This window comes from Pongo abelii, chromosome 8 (assembly GCF_028885655.2).
Source record: "Pongo abelii isolate AG06213 chromosome 8, NHGRI_mPonAbe1-v2.0_pri, whole genome shotgun sequence".
NCBI classification, from domain to species: domain Eukaryota; kingdom Metazoa; phylum Chordata; class Mammalia; order Primates; family Hominidae; genus Pongo; species Pongo abelii.
In genome coordinates this window covers 93,956,907-93,977,991 of record NC_071993.2, presented here as the reverse complement: position 1 = coordinate 93,977,991, position 21,085 = coordinate 93,956,907, and the positions used below count along the sequence as shown (strand labels likewise).

Genomic DNA, 21,085 nt, shown 5'->3' with positions numbered 1-21,085 from the left:
CCTGCCTTGGCCTCCCAAAGTGCTGGGATTACGGGTGTGAGCCACCACACCTGGACATGCTTTGTTCTTTTTGCTTAGGGTTGTCTTGGCTATATGGGCTCTTTTTTTGTTCTATATGAATTTTAAAATAGTTTTTCCTAATTCTCTGAAGACTGTCAATGGTAGTTTAATAGGAATAGCATTGAATCTGTAAATTACTTTTGGCAGTATGGCCATTTTAATGATATTAATTCTTCTTATCCATGAGCATGGAATGGTTTTCCATTTGTTTGTGTCCTCTCTGATTTCCTTGAGCAGTGGTTTGTAGTTTTCCTTGAAGAGGTCCTTCACTTCCCTTGTTAGCTGTATTCCTAGGTATTTTATTCTCTTTGTAGCAATTGTGAATAAGGGTTCATTCATGATTTGGCTCTCTGCTTGTCTGCTGTTGGTGTATAGGAATGCTAGCGACTTTTAGACATTGATTTTGTATCCTGAGATTTTGCTGAAGTTGATTATCAGTTTAAGAAGCTTTTGGGCTGAGATGATGGGGTTTTCTTGATATAGGCTCATGTCATCTGCAAACAAAGACAATTTGACTTCCTCTTTTTAAAATTTGAATACCCTTTATTTCTTTCTCTTGCCCTATTGCCCTGCCAGAACTTCCAATACTATGCTGAATAGGAGTGGTGAGAGAGGGCATCCTTGTCTTGTGCTGGTTTTCAAGGAGAATGCTTCCAGCTTTTGCCCATTCAATATAATGTTGGCTGTGGGTTTGTCATAGACAGCTTTCATTATTTTGAGGTATGTTCTTTTAATACCTAGTTTATTGAGAGTTTTTAACATGAAGGGATGTTGAATTTTGTTGAAGGCTTGTTCTGTGTCTATTGATATAATCATGTGCTTTTTGTCTTTGGTTTATGTGATGAATTATCTTTATTGATTTGTATATGTTGAACCAGCCTTGCATCCCAGGGATGAAGCCAGCTTGATCATGGTGGGTAAGCTTTTGATGTGCTTCTGGATTCAGTTTGCCAGTATTTTGTTGGGGACTTTTGCATAGATGTTCATCAAGGATATTGGCCTGAAGATTTCTTTTTTGTATTATCTCTGCCAGGTTTTGGTATCAAGATGATGCTGACCTCATAAAATGAGTTAGGGAGGAGTTTCTTCTCTTCGATTGTTTGGAATAGTTTCGGAAGAAATACTACCAGGTCCTCTTTGTACCTCTGGTAGGATTCAGCTGTGAATCCGTCTGGTCCTGGGTTTGTTTGGTTGCTAGGCTATTAATTATTGCCTCAATTTCAGAACTTGTTATTGGTCTATTAAGGGAGTCAATTTCTTTCTGGTTTAGTCTTGGGAGGGTGTATATGTCCAGGAATTTATCCATTTCTTCTAGATTTTCTAAACTTTTTTTGCATAGAGGTGTTTATGGTATTCTCTGATGGTTGTTTGTATTTCTTTGGGGTCAGTGGTGATACCCCCTTTATCATTTTTTATTTTGTCTAGTTGATTCTTCTCTTTTTCTTCTTTATTAGTCTAGCTAGTGGTCTATCTATTTTATTAATATTTTCGAAAAAACCAGCTCCTGTATTTGTTGATTTTTTGAAGGGTTTTTTTGCATCTCTATCTCCTTCAGTTCTGCTCTGATCTTGGTTATTTTTGTCTCCTGCTAGCTTTGGGGTTTGTTTGCTCTTTCTTCTCTAGTTCTTTTACTTGTGATGTTAGCATGTCAATTTGGGATCTTTCTAGATTTTTGATGTAGTCATTTAATGCTGTAAATTTCCCTCTTAACTCTGCTTTAGCTGTGTCCCAGAGGTTCTGGTATGTTGTCTCTTTGTTCTCATTAGTTTCAAAGAACTTCTTGGTTTCTGCCTTGATTTCATTATTTACTCAGGAGTCATTCAGGAGCAGGTTGATCAATTTCCATATAGTTGTGTGGTTTTGAGTGAGTTTCTTAATCTTGAGTTCTAATTTGATTTTGCTGTGGTCTGAGAGACTGTTTGTTATGATTTCAGCTCTTTTTCATTTGCTGAGGAGTGTTTTACTTCTAATTATTTGATCAATTTTAGAGTAAATTGCCATGTGGCACTGAGAAGAATGTATATTCTGTTGTTTTGGGGAGGAGAGTTCTATAGATATCTATCAGGTCCACTTGATTCAGAGCTGAGTTCAAGTCCTGAATATCTTTGTTAATTTTCTCTCTCAGTGATCTGTCTAATATTGACAGTGGAGTGTTAAAGTCACCCACTGTTATCATGAGGGAGTCTAAGTCTCTTTGTAGGTCTTTAAGAACTTGTTTTATGAATCTGGCCAGGCATGCTGGCTCATGCTTGTAATCCCAGCACCTTGTGGGGCTGAGGTGGGTGGATCACTTGAGGTCAGGCATTCAAGACCAGCCTGGACAACATGGTGAAACCCCGCCTCTATTAAAAATACAAAAATTAGCCAAGTATGGTGGTGCATGCCTCTAATCCCAGCCACTCAGGAGGCTGAGGCAGGAGAATCGCTTGAACCCAGGAGGCAGAGGTTGTAGTGAGCCGAGATCATGCCACTGCACTCCAGCGTGGGTGATAGAGTGAGACTGTGTCTCAAAAAAAACAAAAAACAAAAAACCCCTCAAAACTTGTTTTATGAATTTGGGTGCTCCTGTATTGGGTGCATATATACGTTTAGGATAATTAGCTCTTCTTGTGGAATTGAACCCTTTACCATTATGTAATGCCTTTCTTGTCTTGGTTGATCTTTGTTGGTTTGAAGCCTGTTTTGTCAGAAACTAGGATTGCAACCCCTGCCTTTTTCTGCCTTCCATTTGCTTGGTAAATTTTCCTTCATCCCTTTATTTTGAGCCTATGTGTATCTTTGCATGTGAGATGTGTCTCTTGAATACAGTGCAGATGGGTCATGACTCTTTATCCAGCTTGCCATTCTGTGTCTTTTAATTGGGGCATTTAGTCCATTTACATTTAAGGATAATAGTATTTTGTGTGAATTTGATCCTGTCAAGTGATCCTAGCCTCATGATGCTAGCTGGTTATTTTGCAGACTTGTTAATGTAGTTGCTTCATAATGTCATTGGTTTGTGTACTTCAGTGTGATTTTTTAGTGACTGGTAATGTTTTTTCCTTTCCATATTTCATGCTTCCTTCAGGAATTCACTCAAGGCAGGCCTGGTGATGACGAATTCCCTCAGTGTTTCAAAAAGGATTTTATTTTCCTTTGCTTATGCCTGAAAAGGATTTTATTCTCCTTTGCTTATGAAGCTTAGTTTGGCCGTATATGAAATTCTGGGTTGGAAATTCTTTTCTTTAAGAATGTTGAATAACGGCCCCCAATCTTTTCTGGCTTGTAGGGTTTCCACTGAGAGTTCTGCTGTTAGTCTGATTGGCTTCCCTTTGTAGGTTACCTGGCCTTTCTCTCTGGCTGCCCTTAACATTTTTTCCTTCACTTTGACCTTGGAGAATCTGATGATTATGTGTCTTGGGGTTGATCTTCTCCTGGAGCATCTTAGTAGTGTTCTCTGTATTTCCTGAGTTTGAATGTTGGCCTGTCTTGCTAGGTTGGGGGAGTTCTCCTGAATGATATCCTGAAGTATGTTTCCAATTTAGTTCCATTCTTTCCATGTCTTTTAGGTACCCCAATCAGTTATAGGTTTGGTCTTTTTACGTAATCCTATAGTTCTCAAAGGTTTTGCTCATTCCTTTTTATTCTTCTCTAATCTTGTCTTCCTGTCTTATTTCAGCAAGATGGTCTTCAAGCTCTGACATTCTTTCTTCTGCTTGGTCTATTCGGCTGTTGATACTTGTAGTTGTGCTGTGAAGTTCTCATGTTGTGTTTTTCAGCTCCATCAGGTCATATATGTTCCTCTCTAAACTGATTATTCTGGTTAACAGCTCCTGTAATGTTTTATCATTATTCTTAGCCTTTTTGCATTGGGTTAGAAAATGCTCTTTTAGCTCAGTGATGTTTGTTATTACTCCCCTTCTGAAGCCTACTTCTGTTACTTCATCCATCTCAGCCTCAGCCCAGTTCTGTGCCCTTGCTGGAGAGGTGTTGTGATCATTTGGAGGAGAAGAGACACTCTTGACTTTTTCAGTTTTCAGAGTTCTTGAGTTGATTCTTTCTCATCTTCGTGAGCTTATCTACCTTCAATCTTTGAGGCTGCTGACCTTTGGACAGGGTTTTGTAGGGTCTTTTTTGTTGATGTTGTTGTTGTTGCTTTCTGTTGGTTTTTTTTTAACAGTCAGGCCCTTCTTCTGTAGGCCTGCTGTGGTTTGCTAGGGGTCCACTCCAGAATATTTGCCTCAGTCCCTCCCACACCTGGATGTGTTACCAGTGGAAGCTGCAGAATAGCAAAGATGGGTGCCTGGTTTTTCCTCTGGGAGCTCTGTCCCAGAAGGGCACTGACCTGATACCAGCTGGAACACTCCTGTATAAGGTGTGTGATGACCCCTGTTGAGGCGTCTTACCCCATCAGGACGCACAAGATGAGGGATCCTCTTGATGAAGCACTCTGGCCGCCTCTTGGCGAAGTGGGTGTGCTGGGCTGTGAGGAATCCCCTTGGTCCAGACTGCTCAATCTCCGTCCAGATTGCCCACAATCTTTAGAGCCAGCAGGCAGGAAAGATTGAGTCTGCTGAACTGTAGAGACTGTGGCCACCCCTCCCCATGGGGGCTCCTTCCCAGGGAGATCAGAGTTTTGTTCGTAAATCCCTGGCTGGGGTTGCTGAAATTCCCGCAGGGATGCCCTGCCCAGTAAGAAGGGATGGATCTGGGTCTCACCTAAAGAAGCAGTCTGGCCGTGATCTGCCACAGCCACTGTGCGGTGCTGTGGGGAATTCCTCCTGGTCCAAACTGCCCAGTCTCTTTAGCACTGGCAGGGGAAAACAGCTGACTAGGGCCGCAGTGATGGTGGCTGGCCCCCCCCGACAGGAACTCGGTCATCTTAGGTAGCCTTCAGCCTGCTGCCACTGGCCACAACCCAAGAGGCCACTGAAAGTCTGCACAGCTCTGTGTTTGGGACTCAAGGCCTTGGTGATATGGGCTCACGAGGGTATCTCCAGATCCACGGTTGCACAGATCTATGGAAAGAGCATGGTTTCCTGGGTGGGGTAGCACAATCACTCAATGCCTCCCCTGGCTGGGGTTGGGAGTTCCCCTTGCCCTGTGCAGCTCCTGGGTGGGCCATGGCTCCACCCTGCTTTTCCTCACTCTCCATGGTACACCAACTACCTAGTCAGTCCCAGTGAGAGAATCTGGATACCTCAGTTGAAGGTGCAGGATTCATTTGCCGTTTTCGTTCTGCTCGGTGGGAGCTGCTGACCACAGCTGCTTCTAAGCAACCAAGTAAGCGTTTATTTAGCACTAACTGCCAGGATATTCTTGGTGCTTAAGATATACATCAGTGAATCGACTGCTTAATACTCTCGTTTTCTTTAAGACCTAGCTCAATGTCATGTGGACCATGTGGACCAAAACCAGGAAGCTTTTGCTGAACTACCAGTGTGGGTGTGGGTGAGGTACTCTCCTGTGAAGTATCCTCTCATGTAGTACTCACTGCATGAGTTATGTTCCTGTATACTATAGGCATTCATCTTTCTTTCTTTGTTTTAGGTTGAAAATGTCATAAATAAGTCTGTTTGATGAGAAAGAAGAACTAATAGAATGTAAAAGGCTGAAGGGATTTAAAGGAAGATAATTAATGAAATGAGTTTTACAAAAATATTCCTAATTAGAGCCCTTTAAATGGGATACTCCTCATGGGCCCATAAATTATTATATGATTTTACGAAAGAAATAGATTCCTTCTAAGATGTACTTCAGTTGTAGAAATCAAGAAATACTTGTGGTGTTGCTCTTTTATCTATGAGAAATATCCAAACATCCATTAAAGGATGTATCCATATAATGATATATATATAAAAAATATATATACATCAGTGAATCAAAGATTTTCCCTTGGTAGTGTGCTAAAAGAGACCAGTAAGAAATGTTTCAAAATGTAAGTGCTTTTGACCAAGGGCAAATTACAAATTATTTGTAATTTTTGTTGCCTATGTGTGTCTTTATTTTCTAAATATTTGTCAATGAAATCTATTACTTTTGCAAACATGGGAGAAGTAAGAAAAAAGTATAATACAGTTCAGAAAGATTTTCACTTGCTAAAGGAGAATATAAAAAATTTAGCTCAGAAAGTCACTTTTCTGTTAACTCGACAGTTAATCTCCAATATATTGTTCGATATCCAAGAGTTTTGCTAGATTTCTGTTTTGACTTGGGACTCCTAAGGGACACAATGCTTGGTAGCCCATAGTTGTTAGTACTTTAATCATGCAAATCTAGGACATCAGGGCAGTGAGTTAGTGCATGAATGATTCTTGGGCACCTTAGATCATACTTGCTAGTAAGGTCCTCTTTGTCTCTGCATATGGCTGGCCTGGATGGACACTTATCTTTTGGCTGAAGAATACATCCAATGGAGAGAACCCAGGAGCCAAGCTAAGTGAATCAGTTTCACTAGGACATTAATTTCTAAGATGTAGTCCTTGGAGTTCCGGAGAGCAAAAGATGGTGCATTACTGGAAATTCACTATACTCATTAACATATTTAAGGCTGGAGAAATTCTGGAGCAAAGAACCAAAGGTAATTGCAGACAAAGAAGGGTTTTTAATGGAATGTGACTGGCATCTAGGAACTGGTTGGGGGGTGGATGGCCCCTGAAAAGAAAGGTTGGAAATTAAATGGGAGAAAGAGGGGACTGATCTTACTGATCAAGGTGGTTCCTGTACCTTGTATGGGAGTAACATGAAATCTTTAATTCCCCAAATCTAAGTACACTATGTGGTTACAACAGGGGCAATTTTACATATGTGTGAAGCTTGAAATGGTTTCCTAATTGAATCGATTGTTGTAGCTTTGAAAAATTGTGTTTAAATAACATTTTTGTAAAATACAAAAATAAATTCCTATTTTTAATCTCAGTAGGAGACTTTTACTTGCAAGAATCTTTATGATTTCTGCTGTGTAAATCCTTTGTGTAAATGTATTTTTATGCATCAGGTTACTTATATTAAAAAACTCCTCTGTTGATTTTCAGTTGATAGGTTTTCTTATAACATTTAGAAAAATGGATGATACAATTAACCTCTTACTCACTGATTCTGTAAAATCATTTGGCTCTATTTTTTTTCTTAATGTCTACAATATTTCCTTTAAAGAAGTCTTATCAAGGGATAGATGGGTAGAGAATCCTAAGCCCCTATTCTGGGGAGTTGAAAGGTTTCAAGGATTTAGAAATTTTTGCTTACAAATACATGTGTTACTTTGCTAATTTAGAGGTATAGCTATTTAGTTCGGAAAACTAAGGATAAGGCCATTATATTAGGGACAAAAATATTTTATTTCTTAGTAGATGGGATCCCTTTACTTTCTTGGTTATGTGTTCCAGCTGTCTCCATTGTGTGGATCTGACTGTGTTTTTAGCTATGTTTTTACACACATGTACCATCTTCTACATGCATTTACTTGGATTTTATTTATATTATATCTGTTAAGAAGCAGATTCATGACATACATCTATGCAGTTGGAATTCAAGCCTGTCCATCAGTTGTTACCCACTGATGTCCATAACAGACTGGGAATGTAACTTGCTTTACAAGTGAAATTGTTATGTCATTGCCATTTGTTTATTACCATCTGTATCACTCTGTCTGATTTGCATGATCTATGTATTAGCCTGCCCTCACACTGCTGTAAAGAACTACTGGAGACTAATTTATAAAGAAAAGAGGTTTAATCAGCTCACAGTTTTGTTGGCTGTACAGGCTTCTGCTTCTGGGGAGGCCTTAGGAAACTTACAATCATGGCAGAAGGAAAGGGATCAGGCACATCTTCACATGGCTGGGAAGGGAAAGAGAGAGTGAGAGGAGGTACTACACATGTTTTAGCAAGCAGATCTTGTGAGAACTCTATCATGAGACAGCACTAGGGAGATGGTGCTAAACCATTAGAAACCACACCCATGATCCAACCACTTCCCACCAGGCCCCACCTCCAACATTGGGAATTAAAATTCAGCATGAGATTTGGGTGGGGACACATAGCCAAAGCATATCATTCTGCCCCTGGCTTCTCCCGAATCTCATGTCCTTCTCACATTTCAAAACATGATCATGCCCTCCTAACCATCCCCCAAAGTCCTAACTAATTCCAGCATTAACCAAAAGTCCAGGTCCAAAGTCTCATCTGAGACAAGGCAAGTCCCTTTCACCTATGAGCCTGTAAAATAAAAAACAAGTTAGTTACTTCCAACATACAATGGGAGTACAGGCATTGGGTATATGCCCCCATTCCAAAAGGAAGAAATTGGCCAAAACAGAGGGCCTATAGGCCCCATGCAAGTCTGAAACCCAGCAGGGCAGTCATTAAATCTTAAAGCTCCAAAATAATCTCCTTTGCCTCTGTATCTCACATCCAGCCCACACTGATGCCAGGCGTGGGCTTCCAAGCTTTGGGCAGCTCCACTCTTGTGGCTCTGCAGGGCTCAGCCCTCATGGCTGCTTTCATAGACTGGCATAGAGTGCCTGCAGCTTTTCCAGGTTCATGATGCAAGCTGTTGGTGGATCTACCATTCTGGGGTCTGGAGGAAGGCAGCCCTCCTCTTGCAGCTCCACTAGGCAGTACCCCAGTAGGGACTCTGTGTGGGGGCTCCAACCCTACATTTCCCCTCTGCACTACCCTAGTAGAGGTTCTCCATGAGGGCTTTGCCCCTGCAGCAGACTTATGTCTGGACATCCAGATGTTTCCATATAATGTCTGAAATCTAGGTGGAAGCCCTCAAGCCTCAACTTTTGACCTTTGTGCACCTGCAGGTTTAACACCACATGGAAGCCTTGTTGGCTTCTGGCTTGCACCCTCTGGAGCAGTGGCCTGAGACTTATCTGGACCTTTTTAGTCATGGCTAGAGCTGGAGTGGCTGGGATGCAAGGAGCCATGACCTGACGCTGCCCAGAGCAGTGGTGTCCTAGGCCTGGCCCACAAAACTATTTTTCCCTCCTAGACCTCCTGGCCTGTGATGGGCGAGACTGCCACAAAGGTCTCTGAAGTGCATTGGAGGCATTTTCCCTGTTGTGTTGGCTATTAACGTTCAGCTCCTCTTTACTTATACAAATTTCTGCAGCTGGCTTGAATTTCTCCTCAGAAAATGGGTTTTTCTTTTCTACCATGTCTTTCCTGTCTTCTTATGAGCCCTGCAAACTGTTCTAACCTCTGCCTGTTACCCAGTTTCAAAGTTGCTTCCACATTTTTGGGTGTCTTTATAGCAGTGCCCCGCTTCTTTTACAACAGTTCCCTTCCCTTCCTTCCCTTCCCCTCCTCTTTCCCTCCCCCTCCCCTCCCTTCCTTTCCCTTTTTTATTTTGAGACAGAGTCTTGCTCTGTTTCCCAGACTGGAGTGCAGTGGCACAATCTTGGCTCACTGCAACCTCTGCCTCCTGAGTTCAAATGACTCTCCTGCCTCACCCTCCTAAGTAGCTTGGATTATAGGCAAACGCCACCATGCCTGGCTAATTTTTTTTTTTTTTTTGTATTTTTAATAAAGACAAGATTTTACAATGTTGGCCAGGCTGGTCTCGGACTCCTGACCTCAGGTGATCTGACTGCCTCGGCTACCCAAAATGCTGGGATTACAAGGTGTGAGCCACTGCACCCATCCCCTATTTTCTGTATTAGTCTGTTCTTGTACTGCTATAAAGAACTACCTGAGACTGAGTAATTTATACAGAAATGAGGTTTAATTGGCTCAAAGTTATGCGGGCTGTACAGGCTTCTGCTTCTGGGGAGTCCTCAGGAAACTTAACAATCATGGTGGAAGGTGAAGGGCACATCTTTACATGGTTGACAGGAGAATGGTTGGGGAGATGCTACACACTTTTTAACAAGCAGGTCTGGTGAGAACTCTGTCATGAGATTGCACTAGGGGGATGTTGCTAAACTATTAGAAACTACTCCCATGATCCAGTCACCTACCACCAGGCCCCACATCCAAAATTGGACAATTCAACATGAGATTTGGGTAGGGACACAGAGCCAAACTATATCAACCTGGCTTCCAAATAACATGGACCAGTTATTCATAGCCTGATGAGTTATATATTTACCATTTATTGTGAACAACAAATAATACCTTTCTAGATGTTATAATGGACTGATTTTTAAAATGGACTGTTACTGCTAAAGAGTAATTTTTGAAAAGTTAAAAGCATATTGCATGCAGATATAAAATGAACGTATATCAAAGGTTCATTCAGTTCAGTTAATGAGGGAATTAACTGAGGCGAATTAAAGGCAAATTTGAGAAACTGAAACCCCCCCCAGGAATGCTGAAATAAATGTATCAATCTATAACAAAATTGGTTAATATCCATAAAGCAATAAAACGTAATGTTTGGGGTTATCTTTTCTTCCAGGTAGAAATCAATCATATCTCTACTGGATAAAATTTATTTACATTGCTATGGACAAGAATTATTTGGAATTACTAAAATGGAAAGTTAGTCAAAAGTGCATAGCCTTATTGACTTGGATATTCTGGAAACATACCTAGGAATCTCTTTTTCCCATTTCTCAGTCTTGGACAGTTTTTCTGATATTTAAAAAAATGCTTTTGGAGCAGTTTTATTCATTGAATACTCACAGTTTTAGACTCTGAGATAAATGCTCTTTTAATTTATGTTAAAGCCTGAATAATAAGAATATTTGTATTTACAATATCTTATTTTGTTATCATGCCCCCTGCTCCCCAAAGTGCAGTATTGAAAATGTATGGTTAAAGTTGTAGCATCATTTCTGATCTAAGTATTTCCTTTAATGACTAAATGGATAGCACTCTCTCTGCTTCTTAGTTTTTTTTTTTTGTTTGTTTGTTTGTTTGTTTTTAACTAAGGGAGAGGCAGGGCATTGAGTATAACTAAATATTTTAAATGAAAAATAAAACAACAGTATGAAAAATTCTAATATTCTGTGTACCTATGCCTAAAATGAGATAGCCTATGAACTGACTCATCTTAAGAATTTTTATAGAAAAATTTGTTAGTTCTAATTATGAATTTAATAGAATGAGAATTCATCATGTGACAGCCAAGGTAGTGGAGAATGTTTTCCACCACTGTCCAAACACTGCCCACAGAGAGGCTTCCTTTGTCTCAGGGTGCCTGTACTGAGATTATAAACCATGCAAGAGAACTTAGAGAGGGTCTAATAAACAGACCTCACCTTATAGGTGAAGAACTAGAATTCCAGAGGAGACAAGTTTAAAATAATAAAACTCCTTTAAAAACAAAACAAACAAACAAAAAAACCTGACTTCAGATTTCTTACTAAGTGATGTAAGCTGTTTCCTCTAATTATCTAAAAGAAGGTGGTTTTATCCTTACTAAATATGTCAATGGTAGGTCTTGACATAAGATTTTAACTTAGGTTGCTATCATAAGCTCTGTCTTTTGGTTGCAAAAACCAGGTCACTCTCGCTCAACAAAAGGGTTCAAGATATAGATCTCCTGAGACCTCAGGTTGGGAACTGGCTTCAGTCCAGTACTTGCTTTCTGTGGCAGACTTGGCCCATGACGATTGTCCTGAGCTTAAGTGTTCCTCTTGACCTTTCACCATGACATCTAACTGGCAAGTTCCTTGAGGGTTTCTTGATTCTAGTTCCTGCAGCAGCAAAGCTGATGGGCTGAGTTCATCATTTTAGCAAGTAATCAAACCCAAGCCATAGGCTTCTGGCCAGCTTCTGAATGGCTCTCTTTGGGTCAGGTGTTCTTTCGGGTCCGATCGGCTATGGCTGTGTGCTTGTGGAGTTGTGTCAGGTGATAGATAGCAATTGAAAGACAACTTGGCCTGAGAGTATGGCAGAGTCCCCCAGAAATGGGAGTGGGTGAACAGATTCCCTGAAATATGTCTACTACAAATCTGGTTTGAATAAATTAGTTTATTCTTGGTTAAAAACATTTCCTGTTATCTGCATTGTAATTGGGTTTTATATTTTAGTTTGTTTCTATATTGGAGTAAACTCGAAGTTTTTTATTAGTCCATTTTATTCTTATTTGCTTGCTAAATTTTGCTTCTTTTAGAAACACAGAGACAAGTTTTGAGACTTGGAAAGTTTATTATGATAGCTTGGTTTTGACAATTCATGTTGACTTTTCTTTTGAAGCCATAATGTTCCTTCAAAGTATTTTAAAAGGAAATTAAGAAAGTCTCATTGTTCTATGAATTCCTTTAATTTTCAATAGATATTTATTCTCCATATCTAAAAAGAATCCAGGTTCAAAAGGCAAGGCATTTAGTTTTAAAAATATTTATTAAATTGCTGGATTAGGTACTGTATATTTGGGATATGACATAACCCATGCTTATGGGACTTTCTGACTATTAGGGAGAGAGTATTACTGTTCCAGACAGAGGCTGCTTGGACTACAGTAGATTAAACATAGTGTAGAGAACTATTTTTTTTTTAAGCATTAACAGTTTTAGTTAGTTAAACTAAACATGTTAGTACTACTTTAGTTAAACATGTTGGTAGTGGAATAAGACTGTGTGAAGACAGTTTTAATGGAAATTGTATTATGTTCCAATATAGTGTAGTGGTAATTACCTAATTCCTAATTCAGATTTTACCGGATCATATTTCCATTGTTCTTTCTAAGCCAGGTGATGGGAATGGATTAACAGTGTGGGGAGCAGGATAGAGGATGGGCATTACAGGGAACTGCAGGCGCAAATACCTAGCAATGAATAACTCTTCTGAGGGTGGGTAGTAATCTAGTCTTGAAAATAATGACTAGTGTGGAGAAAAGGGAACCCCTGTGCACTTTTGATGGGAATGAAAATTAATACAATCATCATGGAAACCAGTATAGAGATTTGTCAGAAAACTGAAAATAGAATTACCATACGATTCAGTAATCTCACTTCTAAGAATGTATCCAAAGAAATTTGATCTGAATGCAGAAGAGATATGTGCACTCCCATGTTTATTGTGTCCTTATTCACAATAGCTCAGATATGGAAACAACCTAGGAGTCCATTACCAGATGAATGGATAAAGAAAATGTGGCATATACACACTATGCAATACTATTCACCCTTTAAAAAGTAGGGGCAGGTTAGAGATAATTCTGTCATTTGCAACAATATGGATGAACCTGGAGGTCATTATGTTACTTCATGATCTCACATAAATATAGATTCTTGAAAAGTCAAACTTATAGAAGTAGAGAGTAGAATGGTGGTTACCAGAGGCTGGGATGGTTAAAGGGGAGAGGGGATGGAGAGATAAATTGGAGGAATAAGTTCAAGAAATCTACTGTAAGGAATGATGACTGTAATATTAATAAGTAATGCATCATAGATTTCAAAATTGCTGTAAGAATAGGTTTTACATGTTTTCACTATAAAAAATAAGTATGTGAGGTGATAGATGTGTTAGCCTGATTTAATCTTTCCACATTGTAAACATATATCAAAATACATCACATTATACTCCATAAATATATACAATCATCTGTCAAATAAAAAGAAAATTAAAAAAGAAAATAATGAATAAATATAGAAAGTAAAGGTGGTCTTGACAATAACTGAGAAGATTGATTTAATTGGTAACACAAATATAATATGACTTTACTGGGTGCTAACCAATGTCTGTCTTATGTACTGAGAACTCAATAAGCACAGAGATGATGTGACTCTTGCCCTCGAAGAAGCTAGGATTAAATAATGTAGAAGATTATTTTGGTATATCTGTGGGTAACGATTTAAAAACAAACAAAACTGCTCTCATTTTGTTTGTTTTTAGTAATGCTCTACTGGAGGCAGGGCATTACTGACGTGGCCCTTGATAACAAGTCCTGTGATGTCAGGAAATTATTTCTTCAATTTGTGAATTTCTCAGTGAGAGTTCTAGGAACCTCAGATACTGCTGGGCAACCTGCAAAGGCTAAAATAGGGATTGAGATTTGTATTTGGGGAGGGAGGCATAATTTGAAGATTTAATTTGAATAAACTCTTTGTGTTTAAAAGATCCTTTTTTATATCTCATACACACTAATTCCACCAGTAAACCAGGAAAAGTGTTTGCGTCTCATAGGTTTGTTTCAAAGATTCAAATGAGTTACTTAAAAATATCAGAATTGTGTCTGGCCCCTACCAGGGAAGTGGTTATGTTGGTTGATGTTGTGCTTTAGCTCAGTGTTATGACTCCCTGGTACCACATAGAAATGTAAATACTGATTTACGTGGTTTTTTTCTCCTTGCTAAACTGAGCTCCTTCAGGGAAGCTGCTCTTTCATCTCTATATAATCCCACCTTCATGCTCAATAAATGTTTGCCGAATGAAGGGATAAAGTACCTCTTCTTTTCTGCAGCATTAAGCAAAGGCACTTGGTAACTCTTTCTGTTACAGGTGAGAGGAGATGTTGTTTGCTTTGAGGTCATGCTTAAAACTGGTTTAGTTTCCGGTCTTTTACCAGTTTTGCTTTGTTCCCATGAACCTATCTCACCATTGCCTGGAGCATAGTTGCTTTCACTCTTTATCATCTTTTTTAGTAACTACTTCCTTAAGGGCGTGTGGTATATTTCTTGGGAATTTTTATGCCTCATTAAATCCCTGATTCAGCTCCCACATTTTTAGTAGATTGCAATGTGTAAGTTTGTTCTTTCCTCCTAGGTGAATCTGTTATTCTAAACTTCTTTATTCAAATGCGTTTTACAGGAAAAGGGAAACCGGTTTGAGAGGCCAGTTTGGAAGTTGCTGAACTCCCAGGGTAGTTAATGGATGGTCTTTTATATTTTTTGTTTTCTCTTACATCTCAGCCAGCAGTTTTGAGAGAGGAGCTCTGTAACTTACCCAAGACAATCATGCTTGGCTGTAAATTGAGACAAAATTTGAGGAAGGGCTTTACCCTTTGCATTACTCTTTTAATCTAGAAAAGGTAAGAATGTAGTGTAGTGAAGGGAAGATTAAGTCTTTCCTTAAGTGTAGTGGAAAGTCCTCCCTTGTGAAGAGAGGTACCAGTGATACCAGCTGCTGGCAGGAAGAAGCTTTGAGGGTGACTGCATCAAGAGACTTGCAACCTTCAGTCACCAAAGCCAGAGACCATGCCTGGGGCTTTTTGACAGCAGCAGGATCCTGTGTGAGAGATAGTAAAGGTTCTCCTCCAAGCAGAAGAAAGGAAGAAAAGGTTCAGTTAAACTCTGTTTATTGAAAGTTAGATATTAAAGGAAGAAAACACTAACATTGTATAAAGGAAGAAAACACAAACTTTCTACTTTAGATTTTGTATTCTCTTAAGCCAGGCTCTAATTTGCAAAACATGCTGTTTACAAGTAAGAATGAGAAAGTTTTCAGTACTTTTTACTATTCTAATAAAATGCAGTTTTAATGGAGTGCTCTTCCTGGTCTCTCTATATTATTTATTTCTTATTACACACCATCTTTCCCCTGAGAATTGACAACTGAACTCTAATAATGGGGTGTGGGACAGGGCTGCCAAAAACGAAGCATGCCTGTTGCAATTTCCACATCGTGTGTCCATAGCAGACAATGGCAATTGATTTGGGCACTGTCTTTCGGTGTTGCTTCTAGGAAACCACTGCCTGATGATCAATCAGATTGGCCCCAGAATGAAACTACTGCCCCCCACAATCTAAGAAGAAGTAATAAATTTTAAAAGGGTTGGCCCTACAAATGTAAAGTTGTAAAGTGGGGGCATGCCAATGCCTTGCAGAATTTTGTGAACTCACAACCTTGGTTTGTATGCCCATTCCTTTTTACCCTCTGAACCTTCTCTTACTCCAGTGTGTTTTCCTTGAGAGGAAGTCACCAGTAGTAAACACATAGGAGTTTGAGTATTGCTATACCAGAATTATTGAATAGGGGAAGAGTACCTTATTCTGTACCACACTCCCCCCACCACCAGTATTCTGAATGTCATTAGGTTAATGGCTACAAAGATTCATGCCATACTTTTCTCCATCCTAAATTGAAAGTTTAGAGCCACAGCCTTTTGAGTATAATTTGGGTAATTTTTTTCCTTAGATGATTTACTGTGTATGGCATGCATTGTTAACTTGCTTACTCATAGAGTCCCAGAAAGAACTTTTTGCATTGTATCTTCATGGCATATGTCCACTGAAAAATCAAGCCTGCAGCTTTTACTATGCATTCCATGTGCTAGATCCCATAAAAGCAAGATCACCAGGGTGCTCTCCGAGGCTTTAGCAGCTATCCTAAAAAGAGTCCCTCTAGACCTTCTCAAGCCACTCACTGACAGAATACTTACTCCATCTCACAGGAGGAAGGAGTGTCAAGATCCTTTACTTGGGAAGATAGCAAAAGCAATTTGAAACTGGAAAATAGTGAATGGATCACTAGATGATTTTTATTGAAAAACAAATTCAAGTATGTTCATCATTAAGGCAGAGCTGTTATGGTCAACACAATAGCCTAAAGGTATCCGACATGTAATTTGGAACCCTTTCCCATTTCCTCAAAGTTTGACCTTGGACAAATTTGCAACCTTGGACAAGTTACAACATAACCTCTGTTATGAGCCTAATGTCTTCATCTGGTTAAGTTGGGGATTCTAAGCCCTTCACCCTCCACCCCTCACCCAACACACACACATAGGGTTCTTGTGGGGTTAAGTGTAAAGGCATATCAAGATGTCTGATGATCATTTATTGTCATTGAGATATTACTTTGTGTTCACCAGTGAGGATGTAGGAAGATCTTTTTAGCTACATGTCTTTGATATATTACATATTGCCTTAAAAGGTAGAAATTTTATTTTCTTCCTGTCAAATGGCAGAATGGAAAGTTCCCTTTTTCAACTATGTTCCTATTTTGGCCCCTGCTTTTTGAAAGTACTTGTGATAGAAATTAAATATTCATGCAGGTGTGGCATGCCATTTGAAGGTGACACTATCATGGGTTCTTCAATAATTATCTAGTGGTAATTTGCCCTTTGCATCTGTGGCTATCTCTGAGGGACACTGTGTTCTTCTGATTTCTCCCATTACAGTGGGAAAGCACACAGTGCCATAAAACCAGTTAACGTGTCAGAAAATTATCCCTTATGAAATTTAGTTTCTTTTGAAACTTCTTTGATGTACAAAAAGATAACATGGGCTTACTTTACAAGTGACAGAACTATTTCACTTTCTGATAATTCAGAAGACTTCTCGGGTCCTGAATAACTTGATTCTTTTCCTTTAAATGATTTATAGGCAGGGACAAAACAGCATATTCTGTATCTAATTATAAGGTTTCATTTTCATGAATCTCTCTTTTTGTTGATGGCAAATCTAGCCCTGCATTCAAGCTGTAAAGAGGAATAGCTTTATTTCACCCACTAACTGTTTACATCAGACACCATATTGGTGATTTGAGACTCAGTATTGGTATCTGTCAACTGGGGATAGCAAAACAGGCTTCATAGGAATTGGAAGATTAAGCGAGATCATGCATTAGTAATTTCATCTAGCTTCTAGCACAGACTAGCTTGGTTACTATCTTTATAGGTATTTCTGTACCTCTAGAAAGGAAGCCACCCTCCCTCCCCACTCCCTTCTCTCCCCTCTGCTCCTGCCTTCTCCCTTCTTATTCCCAGAAGTCCATTCCTCCTGGACAACAGGAAGGCCCTTCCCCTTCTGTTTCTATCATAAACTGCTTCTCTGTCCTTTGGTCTCTGGAGAACTGGCAGGTTGACCTCATACAATCAACTAACCAGCCAAAACTTTTTCCTCAGACACGTTAACATCTTTCTGAAATAATACCACTTTGCGGTCAGCCACTACTTCCTCCCCTTTTCTTAAAGCATTTTGTTTTTGTCCAGATACAGGGATTCTTAGACTCCCAGACAGATCCCTAAATAATTATACCTAGCCCAACAGGCAAAACGAATGTGTGCTATTTGAAGGCAGGGCAGTGTTGACTTTTCGGGAGAGTGGTGTTCACTTTAAGAAAATTTATTAAGCCACCCAAGATTTCTGGGCTTACTAATTTTTTAAAAAATTACTTTTTCCCCTTTCTGCATGTACCCTAATTCATGTGTATATTTTACTTACAAAGGGTCATATTTCATTTTTAGCTGAGAAAGTCTTTCATGAAATAAAACATGGAAGCATTTTTAAGCCTTTAGGGTGATGTGGATTAGAGTTATTTATAAGCTGTTTGATCGTACACTTATGTATGTGGTCTGTGGTTGTTCCACTTAACTTGCTATTGATTGCATTTTGGTAAAAATGAAAATTTACCCCAGGGTGGTAATTATTATGGTTTGAAAAATACACTTTCTTGCTTCTTTATCTTTTTTATATAGTCAGTTAGCAGTTATTTACCTAAATTGAGAGGAGATGATTTATAAAGGTACATGGTTTTAAAACTCATGTTATACCATCAGATGCATTTGGTGTGCAGTTTTTTTATTGGCATTGGATTTGCATGCTTGTTTCTGCTTGGCATTGTCTAATAGAAGTGTACTCTGAATACCATGACAGCCAGAAATTAGTTGGGAATTGGTGAAATAATGCTTTTTTTTTTTCCTATGGATATGTAACAAGAAGTGAATAATAGTTAACTTGGATTTTAGTTTTTTTTCTTATAAGCAGCTCATTGCACAAAGAATGCACTTTAATTTACTTATTACTTTCTTCTAGATTGGAAAGAAGACTGATGAAGAAAAATAACAGCATGATTCAGGTAAACGGATTTTTAAATTATTTACCTTTTATGCTTAATTTATATTTTCTGTGTTCTCCCAATGAGAGGATCTAAACAAACAATGTTTGTGGGCAATTGGAATATATAAGGAATATTTTGGGGATATAGATGAAATAGTCAAATACATATTACCATTTAATTAATTTAGTTATGTACATATTTTGAACAAGTATGTATTTATACAAAATGGAATATTACAAGTAATGCTTTTTTCCTACCCCACAATAATTTTCTTCCAACTCTTTACATACATATCTGACATCAGTGTCTTCATTATTTGAGTCACATTTTTGAAGCATTCAATATTATTTTCCACAGCCTGTTATCATTTTAGGTGTTTGCAGTACAGCACTTTTGGAGTCTATGTATGGCACTATATTTGGAAATTTTATCCCAAGCCACAAGTAATCATTTGCATAATGTTAGGACAGTTGCTGTTTTCATTCTTTCTGTGTAGATGAACATTGAAAATCTCTACTGTGTAACAATTTGTAGAACTGCTTTCTGAAGTCTTTCTCCCTTCCTCCCTCCTTTCCTTCCTTCCTTCTTTCCTTTCATTTATTTATTTTATTTGTTTAGAGGTAATTGCATGTATATTGTTTAAGAATTTAAATAGTACTCTAATAGCCATTCTTTGTTCTTTTTATACTCTTATTGCCCCTTTGCCTAAAGATAGCCCTTTTCAATCCTTTTAGTTGTATTTTCCAGTATTTGTCTACCTATTTCTAAACAACACATCATATGCTCTAAGTGCCATTTATTGATTCCTTTTAAAATCTTAGACTTATACATTGATTTCCTGCTGGGGAGTTCTCTCTCATAGACCCCCTTTATCCTTACTACATACCTACTTTTCCTGTCTCTTTATTTTCTTGATGCAGTCATTGTTACAGTCTATATTTAGGTAAGTATTAATGTTTACTTTATTATGACTATTTTTTTGTGGCTGAGCTCTGTGATATAAGTTGAGATGTCTCAAGTCATTCTGCCTCCAAGTTGGTTGTTTGTGAACTGTTTTTTTGGTCTCTGGAAAATGTTTCATGCTTTTCTTTATGCCCAGAATTCTGCAGTTTCATGTTGGGACACTTTTTGTTGTTTTTGTCCTCTCAGCTTGGAAACTGATGTCTCTCAATTTGTAAATTTTCTTGTACTATTTCTTTGATAATTTCCCCCCCATTCTCTCTTTTCTTAGTCTGTTAGTTGGGTATTTGCACCTACTAGTTTGATCTCTAATTTTCTTAAGTCTTACTCTTAGCTATTTTCCATCTTTCTGTGTTTTTCTTCAACTCTCTGAGAGGTTTTCTTAGTATCAATTGAATTTTTAATTTTTGCTAGCAGGTTTGTAATTTTGAATTTAATTTTTGAGGGTCTATGGATATTTTGTTTTTAAAATTAGGATCCTGTTTTTGTTTGATAGATGCAATATTTTCTCATTTTTTTGAGAATATGAATTGAATTATTTTGCTGTTTTTTGCTGTTCTTCACACATTTTCCTGTGTGTTCCCTTTATCTTCTTGTTTTGATCCCTGATTTTAATGTTAAAGGCTCTTCCCAAATGAGTGCTGGGGATTTAGTTGTCTGTTCATACTTAAGAGTGAGACAATACAAAATGGACTGCAAATTTGTTACCTGGTTGGCTTCACTCTAAGGTCTTTGGGCAGAGACCTTACTGGCCATTTCAGCGGGTAATTATCATGTATCAAAATCTGCAGATTTTTTTCCTTGGACCTTTCAGTTTCTCCAAAATGGAATTCTTTGTTTACTTTTTTTGTGGAGTGTAAGTCTACCTATGAGGATTTAGGGGCAGCACAGAGGAGTGAGGAGGAAGGGAGCCAGAGATCTCACCATCCAAGCCTGAGAATGCCTAGATCCAGTGCTTTCGTTTCAGCCTTATCTGGAGTCTAGGTTTGAAGTCTTGCTGTATCATTTTCTCCAGAGGGTAAACTGTCCCTTCTTATAGGAGTAGGGATGGTTTGTTTGGCTCTACCAGGTGAGGGAGAGGATCTGGGGTTCTAACTCCCTCTCTCTCTCCCTTCTTCCCTCCCTCCTCCCCTTCTTTGTTCCACACAAATTTATCATCTTACAGTTTTGTGGGTCAGAAGACTGATGCAGGTCTCACTGGGCTAAAATCAATGGGCCAGGCACAGTGGCTCATGCCTATAAACACAGCACTTTGGGAGGCCAAGGCGGGCAAATCACTTGAAGTCAGGAGTTCAAGACCAGCCTGGCTAACATGGCGAAACCCCGTCTCTACCAAAAAATACAAAAATTAGCCGGATGTGGTGGTGGATGCCTGTAGTCCCAGCTACTCAGGAGGCTGAGGCATGAGA

The 21,085-nt window shown here is 38.9% G+C and overlaps 1 protein-coding gene across 11 annotated transcripts in view; it reads left to right on the top strand.

The window, feature by feature from the left end:
• SGMS1 (sphingomyelin synthase 1) overlaps positions 1-21,085 on the top strand; it is a 319,772-nt gene that overhangs the window by 137,780 nt on the left and 160,907 nt on the right. For 10 of the 11 annotated variants that reach the window (XM_063727644.1, XM_063727650.1, XM_063727645.1 and 7 more), the window contains one exon: positions 18,692-18,734. The gene's annotated coding sequence lies outside the window, so the exon portion shown is untranslated. Of the gene's footprint in view, positions 1-6,441; positions 6,620-18,691; positions 18,735-21,085 lie in introns of all 11 variants that reach the window. The other variant, XM_063727647.1, reaches the window with a different exon arrangement.